The sequence below is a fragment of the Schistocerca nitens genome, chromosome 9 (assembly GCF_023898315.1).
Source record: "Schistocerca nitens isolate TAMUIC-IGC-003100 chromosome 9, iqSchNite1.1, whole genome shotgun sequence".
Lineage (NCBI taxonomy): Eukaryota > Metazoa > Arthropoda > Insecta > Orthoptera > Acrididae > Schistocerca > Schistocerca nitens.
In genome coordinates, this window is record NC_064622.1 from 2,339,622 (window position 1) to 2,355,441 (window position 15,820).

The following is a 15,820-nucleotide window of genomic DNA, read 5'->3' on the forward strand; positions in this document are numbered from 1 at the left end:
GCGGTGTTGTTGAAACCGTGTGCGCTGAAGAATTGGCAATGAAAATAGAGTATCAACTGTAACGGAACTTTATTTTAAGAATAAACTACCAGCACCTAGAACACTTGAAGTACCGGTACTCCACGTTTGTACTGGATTCGGGGACTGTTACACTGGGCTTCGTAAAGTGCAACCAAAAAACATTTTTACGAGTGAATGAGAGTTAAGCAATGGGTGACACAATAGGTGAAGGGGGTTTGTAATATTTGCCTTTAATGTGGCGAAGCAGGAAAGCAGTCTCATACTAGAGAAAGAAAGCAAAGAATGAAACTCGTGCTCGCTGCGACGGTGGGGAAAGGTGTTCCACGCTGACGCCTCTTCCACTTAGCGTTCGTCTGTGAATTGTTGCGTCACAAAGAGTTCGCGGCGTATTGTTAACAGTGTTTCCAGTGAAGAAGTTCTGTAATTTAATGTCATAAGTTTTCATTCGCTATGCAAGAAGCAAAGCACTTTCTTTAATTGTACGAATTTTAGAAACTCTAAGATCGTGCTAATCCTAGTCCCCAAATCACTGTTTTCAACTTGTTTCTTTCATCATGAGCATAACACATCTGGAGAGTATTTCGAACTCTGAAGCTGCCATTTTATACGTTTGATTTTTTTTTAAATCTTACAGTCTTCTTCTCCTTCTCCTTCTTCTTCTTCTTCTTTTGTTCTACCACTCCAGGGTTAGGCCCAAGGCCTGGTGTGGTCTGACCATCTCATCCTCGGTCCTCTAACAGTTTTCTCGTCCCATGGTTTGTAATCCACTGCTAGTTTAGGACGTCCTTGTGGCGGCATACAATGTACAAGTTCTCTCCATTATTCTTTATTCTGGATTGCATTTTGGATTATTTCTTGCATCCCTAATTTTTCACTTATTTCTTCGTTTCTAATTCTGTCTTCCCTTTAATAGACCTTAGAAATTTGATTTCTGACCCTTCTGCCTGCCGTATATCTTTGTTTCTCAGCGTTCAACTTTCCAACCTATATATAACGGGCAGTCGACGGATAAAGAGACAGATGGAAAAAGTAAGTAAACTGTTTATTAATTTAAAAGTAATCGCCATAACCGTTAATACATTTATCCCACTGTGAGATACGGCGCCGGCCGAGCGGTTCTAGGCGCTTCAGTCCGGAACCGCGCTGCTACTACGGTCGCATGTTCGAATCCTGCATGGATGTGTGTGATGTCCTTAGGTTAGTTAGGTTTAAGTAGTTCTAAGTCTAGGGGAGTGATGACCTCACATGTTAAGTCCCATACTGCTTAGAGCGATTTGAACCTTTTTTGAGATCAGCTATCAATGCTTTCATAGAAAAATGTCTGTGGTTGCATCTGGACGTGCGACTCTTCGTTTGAAGCAAATCGACGGTCTCGAACGTCTTTCTTCAGGGCTCCAAAATACGGAAGTCGCGTGGGGAGTGATCGGGACTGTATGAAAGCTGTATAAGGGCTTCCCAGCGAAACTTTTGCAGCGCAGTCCAAACATCCTCGGCTACACGTGACCGAGCATTGTCCTGCAACACAGTGGTGCCGTCCATCAGCAATCCTGAGCGTTTGGACTTGGTGCGCTTCAATTTTTGCGAGGTGTCCACATAGCGCTGTACGTTAATTGTGGCGCCGTGTAGCAGAAAGTCATTGAGCATGGGTCCCTTGCATTCAAAGAAAAACGTCGTCATGAATTTCCCAGAGCTGGCGTGCCTGCTGTTTCGACTTCGCTGCAGAAGTTTCGTTGGGAGCCCTTAGATAACCTCCATACATTGCCGAAACCTGCCCACGCGATTTCAATATTTTTGAAGTTCTAAAAAAAAGACATTCGTCGCCAGCGGTTAACTTCGGAGGAAGAGATGCTCACCTGGGTACAGCCATCGTCCCGCAGGCAACCGAAAACATTTTTCCATCAAAGCAGGACATTGACCACTTTGTCTTACAGAGGGATAAGTATTAAAAGTTGAGATAATAAATAATTTACTTACTTTTCTTCCGTCTATGTCGTTTTCATTCGAGTCCTCCTTATAATACATTAGGAACTGCTCTGACTGTATAAAATTTCAGCGGTGTCTCTTTCCTTGAGTGTTCTACTTTATCTGCCACATATGCGCTGACGAGTGTTAGTTGTTTTCTCTATATCCATATGTTGCTCATATGATATGTCATATCGTAAACATTTGAAATGGGCTACCTGTCATATTGGTTTATTATTGAGGACGATTTTTGTTTTTACTAGGTGTATACCTAAAAAGGTCGCGGTTTTAGTTTCAGTTGCAAATACAGTCAGATTGTCTTACAGTCCGGGAAAAATTAAAAAAAAAAATAACGGAAGTGTTAAATGTGGCCACATGGAATGTACAGCGACAAGGATCAAACGTTTTTTGGTTCGTTTTTAATCTTACGGTATCAGGGGACAAGGATCAAACGTTTTTTGGTTCGTTTTTAATCTTACGGTATCAGTTCCAATCCAGCCACATTTACAACTACACTTCTCAAGGCTGCTTGCAGTGTGTGGAGGAGAGCACATCTGTTTTTAATATTTTTTTGGGTATTCAAAACATTTAAAAACCTCTCTCACACCGGCCTCATTTAGCTTCACTGATCAGGATAGTAAAAACATACGTATGTTAAGGGAATTTTCATTCACAAAGCAGGCTTATCACATTCACAGACTTCAATACTGTTCTATCCTGATTAAATTGAGCTTAACTTAAATTCCATAAGGCAGTGAAGCAATTTAGAAGTCTCGGTGCGACGAAAATTGTCAGTCGATCTCCTGGAAACATTTGTAATAATTATTAACTTTCGGTGATCACATGGGGAAGACCGGAGATCTGCTGGTAAGACCGTGTTAGCCTATTTATTTGAAGTAACTGGATATCTTGAGCATACAAAACGGCAGGTTCGTCCAGTGTAAATCAGACGTTACCCACTGATCCCGTGCAACACAGCGTAGTAAGCAGACACTGTCAATAATAATAATCAGTTAAATAAGACGCGAACACACTTACTTTAGCTTAGTTCATGTATTAAATTCCTTCTCATACAGAATCTCATCAAGATGGCGATTAGCTCAACAATACATACATATACATCCTCCTTCTTTCACGGCTAATCGGCAAGCATTGCCTCATTCTTTTCATAAGAGAAAACAGATAGCAGAGAAGCTATTCCAAGGAGTAAACGGACGCTCCAAGGAATAATAGGGCTTGAAACTACTTTGCATTGATAATCATCGTATATTAAAGTTTAAGAATCGGTAAGATAAGAAGAGATATTTCGAGATATGTACTGAGTTATATAATTTATAAAATTTCTGAAAATATCGCGGAGAGACCGCTGCAAGAGACATTACATGTTACCGCTATGATTTCTTCCCCTTTCCCGTTCAGTTCGCGAACAATATGTCGATAAGCCTTTGCATGAACCCTTAACTTCTCTGATTCTCCCGTCGTGATCGTTTAGCGAGGTTTGTGTATGTGTGAGATGAACTACAATGTTGGCCGAATCTTCTTGGGATTTGAACTCTTGGAATTTTGACGGAACACGTTTACGTGAAACACAACGCCACTCTTGTAGCCTCTGTTACTGGGATTGTACGTAATCCTCTCGCGTTTCTTAAACGATCAGTTGACATACGCACCGCTCTTCTTTGGATCTGTTGCTTCTATTAATCATACCTGGCAAGAGTCCACCAGTCGAGCAGGACTCTAGAATCGGTCGAATGAGTAATTTGGAAGCCGCTTCCTTCAAGAGTAATTGACATTTCCTTTCATTGGCAGAACAATCAGAAGACACAACAGGTCTATTAATGAGACTGCCCACACTGTGTTTGATCGTTCTCTTCTGAGTACTGGTGCGTGGTATGGGGCCCTTGCCAGATAGGACTGACAGAGGACATCGAAAAAGTTCAAAGAATGGCCACTCGTTTTGTATTATAGAGGCAGAGCGTAATGTGCAAGTAGGCTGTTTAGGTTTTTATATTGGTAACGCCACGTAGCGTTCTGTATGAAAATCACTGGCTTTGCTGGGTGCAGTCTGTGGCTGGTTGGCATTGTTGTACCATTCGCTATTGTAGTGTTGGGCAGGTGGATGTGAACAGCGCGTAGCGTTGTGCAGTTGGAGGTGAGCCGCCAGCAGTGGTGGATGTGGGGAGAGAGATGGCAGGGTTTTGAGAGCGGATGATCTGGACGTGTGTCCAACAGAGACGGTAAATTTGTAAGACCGGATGTCACGAACTGATATATATATATATATATATATATATATATATATATATATATATATATATATATATATATTATGACTTTTGAACACTATTAAGGTAAATACATTGTTTGTTCAAAAAATGGTTCAAATGGCTCTGAGCACTATGGGACTTAACATACATGGTCATCAGTCCCCTAGAACTTAGAATTACTTAAACCTAACTAACCTAAGGACATCACACACATCCATGCCCGAGGCAGGATTCGAACCTGCGACCGTAGCAGTCGCACGGTTCCGGACTGCGCGCCTAGAACCGCGAGACCACCGCGGCCGGCCAACAGAATTCGTCTGACGTCAAATTACTGGAAAGGTAACCCGGACTGGGTCGGACGGGAATTTTAATCTGGTGCGATCACTTGAGATGTAACCGTGGCACCATTTCTGTATCGATACAATAATCTCCTCTCCACCTCAGGCCATCTGTCCCTCACGGTTCTGCATAAACTAATGCAGTTAAGGTCGATACTTCACAAATGTGGTGTGACTGGTACCTTTAGATTACTCTCAACAGATTTGTTTGTAAACTTTCCGGAGGTTTTTATCTGTTGTGGTAGCAAATCTTTTTGATCGTATACTATAAAAATAAATCTGACAGAAGCATGGTTTAGTGCCAGATTCAATTGTCCCCAACAAATTATTGCTAGATTTAAGTTTTGATTTCAGGGTATTGAGATGCTTGTTTTGCTTCACAAATAAATTAAATTACTTTTGTTTTGAGCCATCATGCATCGTCCGCAAGTTAACGTCATAACAACATTACTGCTAAAACTATCCCCCATATCTTGTGCATAGGCACGCGTGGAGATGCATACCTCTTTCCCAAAATGTGCGCATTCTTCGTTTCATTCAAACCTAGAAGGCAGAACCGTGCACGCTGTTTTCCAGTGATGAAAATGTCCGCTTTGCTAGCAGCAGCCGTCATCGGAGCAGATTTAAATGTGAGCTAAAGACGAAACCGTAAAAAGAAGCCCAAGAACTGGGATAATCAACAAATTTTACTTAATTCACGTGTGATCGAGGCGGAAGAGATAAAGATGGCAAGGAATATCGTGTTTAATAACTTTACTCGTGATTTCGAAGTAATACTGCATCTTAGCCGGCCGCAGTGGCCGTGCGGTTAAAGGCGCTGCAGTCTGGAACCGCAAGACCGCTACGATCGCAGGTTCGAATCCTGCCTCGGGCATGGATGTTTGTGATGTCCTTAGGTTAGTTAGGTTTAACTAGTCCTAAGTTCTAGGGGACTAATGACCTCAGCAGTTGAGTCCCATAGTGCTCAGAGCCAATACTGCATCTTGTTGGGTCATGGATAGGAAGGAAAACAAAAATATACGAAGGCACTATAGCAATGCTGACAAGGTTAGGTATCAAAAATCGAATTCTTGCCATCGGGGACAGTTACCCCAATTACATTAAGCTAGGTTGACGACCACTTAACGTTTCTTTCCCTGTAAAATGAAATATTATTTCTTCCTTTACGTTTACAGTCAATAATAAAGAATTTGAGTTTGTTTCCGAACAAGAAAAACTGTACACGTGTATGGAAGGGAAGGAAGGAAGCGCTGAAAGGATAACACGTTTCTATTTACTTACACGTTGTACAAAATCCCATCAACGTTGGTGTGTGTGTGTGTTTTCCCCCCTCCTTCCTAACTCCAGTTATTGTCCACAATAAGCAAAGTCTTTTATGAATAATTTGACAGAAGCGAAGATTACAATAAACTTTCTAGTTCACTTAGCTCTTCGCTTAGAGTTGCCTCCATTGAATACGGATCTGATTCTTGAAACTGAATTTCTCACATTTTAGATCTTCATGGTTGAATTGATCTAAATAAATTTGAAGATGGTTGTTGCAGAATTTTTGTTGTTACCATAATATATTTTGTCATATTGTAGTATATCATACAGTCTTCTGAATTTTCACATTAACGAAGCCGAAATTACATTGTCCGCCCAGAATACAAAAATACGTCCGATCACATCAGAGGCATGTTTACTACTACTTCGTTCTCCCTTAATAACCAAATCCCAAATGAATTTCTATTAGTTTCGTTTGTTGTTTCATAAAGGAATTCAGAAATAAACATAGTAAAGAGTTCTAGACTGTGTAATTAGTAATAGAAATTTTAAGTGTGCCAAATAATTCTTAATTTCAAATGCTCCTAAAAAAATAATTTTTACTGTACATTCAGAACTAGTACTTATCTATCACAGCAACGAATAAAAAGTAATTCCTTATCATAAATTTTCGCTTGAAATGTAACATATTGTGTATAAAATTACATAAAAGTTTTCAGAAAAGCAGCTGAGATAATACTGTCCTGTCCAAAATTCGAAAACTAATACAGGTACCGACAACTAATGTTGAGGTACTGCTAGAAGAGGATGTCTCGTTATACTAGGAAGGGTCTTACTTTGTCAAAGGCGTTCAGTTGTTTCGGTTTTTTATCTATCTTGAGCCTAAAAACACTACAGAAGATTGGTTGGAAGGCGCAAGTGGAATTTTGGGAGCTTCGGAAATAAGCATTTGGTTCTGAGGCACCCATAAAGCAGTGGAAGCAATTATTTCAATTAGAAGCACGATGTCAGTGTTCTTTAACTTGCTACAATCGGTGCAAGATACTTGTGACCCAAACAGATTCTAAATGAAATAGGAATGGCTCCAGCATACCAATGGCCTTTGCTTAAATCTCTATTCGTTGGAAGTACGACCGATAACTTAACATTTTTTTAAAAATTTCAGATTTTCATTTGTTGTAGCCAGGTTGTTCTTATTTGTGAGAAACGTAGTCATATAGTTTCACTCTGTCTTTATTACCCGAGAAATTAATCGTCCACAAACAAGGAAATAATCTTCAAAATTCCTCGTGTTCCTCGTTAGACCACTCCGTCAAAGTGCCAACGCAAGTTTCAGTGAATGCGTGAAATTGCGTCTTTCCCGTCTGGGATGGGGAGCATCCCGTGTGTGAGCACGGCGCCCCGTGCACACAAATCAGAGCTGTGCGCGGCTGCTGCGGCCGCAAAGCATTTAGTGCGTACCGAAGGCTGGAGAGGTGTGAACTCAGCTTTAGAACAAGTTGCAGCGAACAAATTTATCCACGTAGATATAGCATGCATCAATGTATGTTCCCGTTAATCGCTCTCGTTGTGTTATCTCGTACCGTGAGTAATGATCCTCTGAATCGGACGAGGTGGCACAGTGAATCTCACCCCACCCTTGACTTACGTATGGGAAGTGAAAGGTCGAGATCCTCGTCAGGCAGTCCTGCTTTAGATGTTGCTTATTCTTCCTAAGGCGTTTCTGGCAAATACTAGGATGGTCCTTTGTATACGCGACGGTGTCTTCCTTTTTCATTCTTATCGGCCACAGCAAGTGTTTCGTTTCTAATAACCACGCCGTCGAAAGGATCTTGAACCTCTGCCCTACATTAAGGCTGCAATTTGACACGTATCGTTCTAGAACTATTACACAAAGAGACAGACATGCTATTTAAATATAAAAGATCGACTGGTTTGGCACCCAGCCCTACTAGACAAAAGTCGTAAGGTGTAGTGTCGCAACTGTTCTAGCAAGGAAAGCAACAAGATTCACTCCTGTGGCAAGGGAATGGATGAAGTACAAAGCCGGATCCACTAAAAGCATGCGTGGTCAAATTTGGAACAGAGAACAACCTACCTTGATTGAGCTATAGGTATGTCACAGTGATGGAAAGCTGGAGAGAAGACAGGGAAGACGCTCACCTGGAGGAAAGAGATCAACAGGTTATCTATAGCACATCTTCTGTCCGACAAGCACACTAAAAATATAGCCACTGATAGTGCATAAGAAATTACAAGAGTTTAGACTACAGCAAATTACACAAAGTCATTGAAACTACCGGAAATGCAGACGCTGAAGCATTACCTGAAGAACTTTCTTGTGCGAATGTGCGCTCATTTCTTAAGGAAATGTTTGTTGTTCACTATGAAATATGTAGTAAAACGTCTACGAACAGTGAAGTCAGATCAACGATATCAGCGGAATCACCTTGTGGCTGAAACGAATCGAAGGAAATGAATTTTCAAATGTTTATAACAAAATGAAAGCGAGGAGCGAAGTTCCTCTCAGCAAACTGTAATCTTTTCACTCGTCTTCATCGGCCTGAGCAGACGTATTTTATGTATGTCTCTCTCTGTAGTACAATTAGTTTTGATTTATAATTAAATATGTTACAAACGAATTATATTTACGTTTCATTTAAAAGGAAATGTAGTCCCCCGCAATTATCAAGTGGTACATGATTTATGATTTTTATGATATTTGTTTCAGAAGAGCTAGCTGGAACTGGGAGCTCAGCAGATTATGATAAAGAGACGCAATCTGCCGAATGCAGCTCGCGTTCAGCCGTTGACTTAATTCTGCTGTAAGCAAAGGGTTTCTCTGAGATTATTTGCGGATCATTTAACCTTGACTTGTGGCCATCTGAAGAAGTACAAATTAAGTATGATCTGGCCATTACCTCCGAACTGTGAATCTGTTGCTCTCGCTTCTATCAGATACAGGCCCCAGAGAAGTCATGCTGGTGTTAAATTACTGCTGCTTGAAAATGGTAAAAACTTCAGAAGCCAATTTTATTTTGAATTTATTGCATTCATTTTAGATACATATGAGATGGAGTAGGAAGAATGCGCGCCATCGTCATCAATGACCGTTCCTTCATTGCTCAATGAGAAGGAAACAATATTCACTTGCTAACGGACGTGATGTAACAACTTCTCAGATCTGGGAGAAATTTATGTAGTAAACGTTATTTATAATTCGCTTTTCCAAATGTTCTGTTCTTGTAATGGTTGCGTGCGCACCATTAGCAATTCTATGCTTCCCGTAAAAATAAGGGGATGCTGCGACATACGAGGTACTTGATGATTCTGTATTGCCTTTCTGAAGATATTAGGACATGTTGAAGTTTATTTTATTTATGAAGCCCGTAAGCTATAAAGCGCCGTGGTGTTACTAATTTGAAAATGATTATTAGTAATGGAGAAATACAGCGAAAATGTACCAGCGTAATAAAAATACAGAGCGCAGCAGAACACTTCTACACATCTGATCAAAAGTATGCGGACACCCTTATCTATGCAGCAGTGACCAGAGCCGGTACAAGAAGAGGCAGGGAGTGTTGTGCTGCCAGCAGAGAAGCAGCGGCAGCAGAATCGGTCCGTAAGGAGAGCTCGGCGACTCCGAACATTATTAGACGTCCGTCCTTCAGTAACAAATCATCAGGGACATTCCAATCCTGGCAAAGCTGCCCAAGTTGAATGCTGATGACGTGGATGTGAAGTGGAAACGCGAAGGAACAGTCAGAGCTTAACCGGTACCGGGCACGCGTTTCTGCAGCCAGTGCTAAGCGTGGCTTGGCGTCGTGTGGAGAGCGGCGCTGCTGCGTGGTGTGCGACTTGAAGCGAGTGATCTGGAGTGGAGGATCACACCGTACCGTGTGGCAGGCCGGTGGGAGGCCTGGAGGACGCTGCCTGCCGTCACGTGTGGTGACGCCGGTCGGGTGCAGAGGAGCTGGTGCAATGCCAGGTCAGCGAGCGGTAAGGATGTGAATATATTTTACTGCACTGTGTGCTGCGTGCAGCAGAGGAACAGTTCGGGAACGATGACTGTCGTAAGGCAGCGCTTTGAGGCAACGGTTTGCGGACTACAACACTCCTCAAATGGACTCACCTGCCCAGAGTCCCGGCCAGAACCTAATGGAACACCTTCGGAATGAGTTACAACGTCGACTTCGCTGCAGACCTACCGTCTCTGGCTTCGTCTCTTGAGGGAGAGTGGGCTGCCGAGCCTTCACCGACACTCAGACACCGCACTCAAAGTGTGCCCAGCAGAGTCCAAGCAGTCATCAAGGTGGAGGGTGGACATACTCCATATTAATGTTCACAAATAGACGCTCGGATACGTCTCATCATATAGCGTGAATTACTATTCTGAAAACAAAGACTGCATACTCTAAGTTTAAAAAACGAATTTGATACCTGCGTCTCCACACTTGGTAAGTTTACGATAAAACGCTATTTTATGGTATATTTTATGAAGCGGAGCGAGGGCTAACAGAGTCGTTGAAGGCTATGTCACATTCCTTCGTGGTGCTATTCCCAGAACTGATGGGGGGAAATGATAGATGAAACATCTGACAATGGAAGCCTCAGACATTTGTGGCGCGTTCGGATAGCCTAACACTCAGGCGCTTGTTCGTGGTATTCAGGAAATCCGGGTTCAAGTCTCGTTCTTGCGCAAATATTTCACTGTCATTAGATATTCATTTTCTGCTTCAATGGTCTTCAGTTTTATTTCTTTTGTCACACAAGCCGAAAACGCATCTCAGTCAACTTCTGTCCTAAGGATGTAGATGCACGACTTTTCCAAGGACGACTTTACGTCCTATGAGTCGCAGATGGAATCTGTTTGTCTTTCTTCGGTTTCGTTACCGCCTTTGTTCTTTTCACCTGGAACAATCAAATATTCGTCCGCAGTCAAGCCTACTTCTTTGCTCTTCCGTTGCTGCTGACGACACTTCAGCACCTCGATGGATCCGCATTTCTTGAGACCAGTCATTGTCCAGGTGATATCCCAACCATCAACAACGGTTGTCAAAAACGGTTATCGCTGCAACAAGTGCTACGATGGCCCTCTGCTCATCTCCAACCCTATCTGATACCAGCTTCACAACGTCTTTGCAGTACAAAGGCTTAATTCGGACTTCCTCCGTGATCAGACGCGTGTAACATCGAAGTTGAATCTGACTGGGCTCATGCAAAATTGAGAATGCCACAAGATTCTGTTATTTTTCTGTTACATATCCTGACGTGTAGCAATGAGAGGTGATTCAAGTTTTTCCCTTTGCAGATCACACAAGTACAATCAGGTAGATATTCGGTGTCAAATCGCGAATTTCTTGTGGGCTGTTATACATATGTCTCGCTATTTTTACTTTGCAGTTCCGCTACATAACGCCATCATGTCATTTACTCTTCAAAATATTGACTCATTCGTACACATTACGACAAGCTTTTTAGTGTTTTATTAATTCCTTGGCTTCTTTTGCTTACAAATTTACCAGTCAACATTCTTTAAGTCATTTAATGACTCGTTTCACCGCGTTGTAACTTTGACTCGTATGATGCCACACAATCCGACACGTAACTTGTGTTACGTGGGAGAAAATCCAGAAACTGCAGAATTTTTTGCTTATCTTTGTTCGTGTCTTTGTCTGGTCTCAACAGCCATTCGTCGGACTGTTTTGTTGTCATCCGCACCCTTTCGTCGGAGTGGACAGACTAATACTACGGACAAGTCTAGCATTATCAGCTCCGTTATCAAACGAGATTTTAGTCTCTGAAATCAAAGTTCAATGCAAGCAACGGCGTTACAATTTCTTTGCTACGTTGAGTATCATAGTAATTTTCGTCGTTGGGTGTTAGGAAGGCACCCTCTCCCGTCGCAAAGAGCTGAACGACAACATAATTGTAATTACTGGAAATAATAGTTACCGAAACAATTATAATTGTCGAAGTTCGACTGCACTCCATCAAATGATGTCTTCGTCGAAAGGATGGGCTTGTGTGTCTCCACGGATGAGAACTCGCACAGGGCCGGCCTGCATCTTCCATGCCGTGCCTGCAGCTGAAGCAACCACCACCCTGCTCTCCACCTGTGGCGCCGCCTCACGCGATGTGCCGTGTGTGTCTCTCTCTCCGCAGCTGTTCCGTACCGCACCGGTCTTTGCCAACCACTACTCACAATGCCCGGCGCAATCTTAAGCCAACGAGGCATAGAAACAGGGCATCACGCGCTCATCTCTGCAAAGAGCTGTGAGCAATGCAGGAAACCATCCTGACTGTGCTGATACTGGCCGTAGCGGTCTCTTCTGGGCAGCAGCACCTCCCACACATCAGATATTGGCTCTGATCGAGATCTGGCACAGGGGTTCAACTGATTCACACCCTATTATAGAGTACAACTTTCATTACCATTTTATCAGAAACCGATAGGGCTTCTTGTGCCTTTCTGGGACTTCCATACTAGCAAATAACCGATACGAAAGAATTTACTACAGCGAAGGGTAACTCCGTGCGAGGTACAGTCTCTGAGATAACAATGGCTGCATTTCAGCAAACAGTGCGGATTCTCATCGATGTCAACAAGACGCCCGAAAACTTCAGGGACAAAATTTTAGACGGTAGAGAAGCCCAATCAAATACTATAGTTCAATTATTTTATCTTTGCGGTTCGCGCATGCCCGCCCAGACGCGGGAGATTGCTGCGTTGCCAGTTGCAAACGACGCACGCGCCAAGAGAAGCAGCGCCATAGTACAGCATAGTTCGCAAACTTACGTTTCGGGGGGAGCGCGCAGTTCATGAAGTAAAGCCACCACGGCCGCATTAACCCCTTCGCTGCTACAGAGACGTGCTCCCCGCATTCCGCGCTGTGCGCGATTTTGTCGTCACTACAATGCTCCCCTGTGCAGACACATAGTGTTCCCACTGCTTTGACACACTTATCATTCGATTTCACAAAAACTATTTGGCCCAAAAGTTTGATTTTTACACATCTTCCTGACTGATACCTTCCCCCCATAAATGACTTAATTTTGTTTCGATGTTCAATGCAGTTATTGTGCAGCATTAAATGTAGTAAACCACTGCACGAAATTTTGAAGAGTTCACAGAGGTAAAAGTCCATACTTTCCGTATCGTCGATTTTAGTTGCCACAATGTTGAGAATGAAATGTGGACAAGATACCTAAATTTCATATAAAATTTACTTTATAACAATATCTCATTTAATTTAAGTACCCGATAGGTGTCGTATGTAATATTGAGAAATATTCCGTCTTTAGCGACTGTAATAAAAGTTTTATATACACCGGCCGCGTTTGGCTTTATTTTAAAGCACTTCAGTCAATCGAAAGGAAGTAGACAAAATACATTAAACAAAACTGTGGACTTACAAAAGCATGTCCCCAGTTAAAATGAACACCCTTTATAACATAAACAGTGTTTATAAATTGGGAAACTTTTATTTATACCAGAGACATTTCGCTTTTTTCCAAAACGTTCTGATTAAAACAAAGTTGGCGAACTAAACAAAACTGAATTGTGGACGTAATAAAACATATAAACTAAAATATATTGTCAGTGAGGTGCAGTGCGCAACAATGTGTGTTTGTCACAACGGACAGCAAATACTTGCCAAATAGAGATCAGTCGACGAAAACATTGAATATGATGTCGCCAAAGCAGCGAAGCAAAGAATTGCGTCAGACAGTCAAGTAGCTCGGCAACGTACGAGCCGAAATTCTGCTCTAAATAATACTTTTAATACTGTCGCAAAGGAATATATCTCAATATGAATAGTAAAACAGCGACTGCGGAAGAGAAGATATACAAACAAAACAGATTACATGAATATTGTATGTGTGCCTTTTCATTGTTTTTAATTGCTGTGAAAAGAAATATTGGACAAAATTGGAAAAACCGAGAACTTATTATGATAATAATGAAGCGACAAAGCACTAGAAATTTCAAAAACTTACATTCAAACGATTAAATTCTTGAAGTAAGACACTTCGATATTGTTTTTAAATAAAGAAAATATTAAACTCCGAACAAGGTTTGAATTCAGAACCTTTTGCTTAGAAGCCAAACAAACACCTTAACCAAGTCTTGAACAGAACTCCTGAACGACTCTAAAATATCACGCAAAATACCGACTAACGCTGTTGGTATGACTATGAATTACTCACGTTTCGTCGAAGTGTAAAAGGAAATAAACAATTACCGCTGTTCTTTATTGCGAAAAAGCGGTTCGTGAGAATGATAGAAACACCTTTCCTTGCTATCGCCTGAATTAGGAGGCTTATTGCTTGTTTGGTTTAATTAATTGATAGAATATGAAGTAACTGGTATAAATAATGCTTTGTCCAAACTTTCTATAAAAGAAACTCTGCTATCAAGATATTGCTTTTGTTCAATTACTTTGTTTATGACTGAACGTTTCTAAAACTGAAAACACTCGTCCGCGCTCTGCACTGCAGTCGAGCTCTGGCAACGTCGTTCTCTGTTCACTGGCTGCTTGTGTTTTGTGACGTTAGATGGGCACAACGAACCTAAAATCGGCCGCCGTCGTAAATGTCGCGCACTATAGGAGAATATGAAGCAACGGTCGGGAACGAATTTTTCAGGTGGACCGAGGCTGGAACTGCACAAGATCAACTAACAGAAACTTATTTACCGTCATCCATTTCGAATGGTTCACGTTTAACTGGTGTTCATTCGAGACGTGCTACCACAGGTGTTGGAAACAGTACCGCCCTGGCCGAGAGACGATGTGCACACAATGATGCAGCATTCCACTTCGTTGTAACGACTGTGAACTTGGGCTGGAAGCGTTATCGCCAGGTCTCACTACCATACACTGCTTCCTATGGGTTACATGAAGTCGCCAGCGTATGAACCTGTAACGCTACCGCCCTAATCGGACGTACGTTAGCTGTATAAAGCCTGTACTGTAATAAGTTCACGGGCTTCACCTTATAAATAAGGATTTTAGTACATAAGTTGACCGCGTGTACCTAATAGAAGCAAGATCGGACTTATAATCAGTCAATAACTACAGTGATGCATCAAGCAAATGTAAAGTATAATTGCTCGTTCGCATGGACAAGAAGTATACACAGTAGATGCTACCTACAATTAATAATTCGGTCGCCAGCCTACTTAGGCAATGAGTGAGTTTTTCCTTGTACAATTGGGTGTATGTACAAGCATAGTGACACGTAGTAAAGATGCGTTATACGGCAATGTTTGGCACCAGAAAAATCCACTGAACTAAAGCTTTCTCTTTTTGTACTAATTTGGACGAGCTAAATTCACACAACACCACACATCAATGATTACTACGAACTGCATTTTGTATATTGATCAGACTGAAATCGGGCATAGATTTTCCTAGAATAGGCAGTTTTGAAAGCACACATACAGTGTCACTATTAAAATTGGAAAACAACACTAATACACTTAGGATTAATATAGAACTTAACTATACAGGTCAAATCTGATCAACACATTTCAAGGTTTGAAAGAATGGACAAGAAAAGGGGGGGGGGGGGTCCTGAAACTGTTATGGTCGTTATACTGAAACTGTTAAGTCTTAAAAGGCAAATTAACACTCAAAATTAGCAATCTATGTATAACTACTCATTTGTCTTACTTCTGAATAATTTAACTGTCATTATTTCTGTCTCAGATTAATTAAATAACATCGCTAACTCAATTCAAAAAACTCTCTTCCAAGTTAGTCATACTTTTGTTCTTTACCAACATTTGCAATAACACATAGAGCTTTAAACTTCTTTACAGCATAGGTTTGTCTGCTAATAATTCTTATTAACGCTAATTTTAAACTTTCAGTTCAGGATACTCGGGTTGCACAGTACGAGGTAAGGATCCTGTCTAGGTCAGTGATCAGGATAAGTCATGGCTAAAGCAATTCTGGTAAA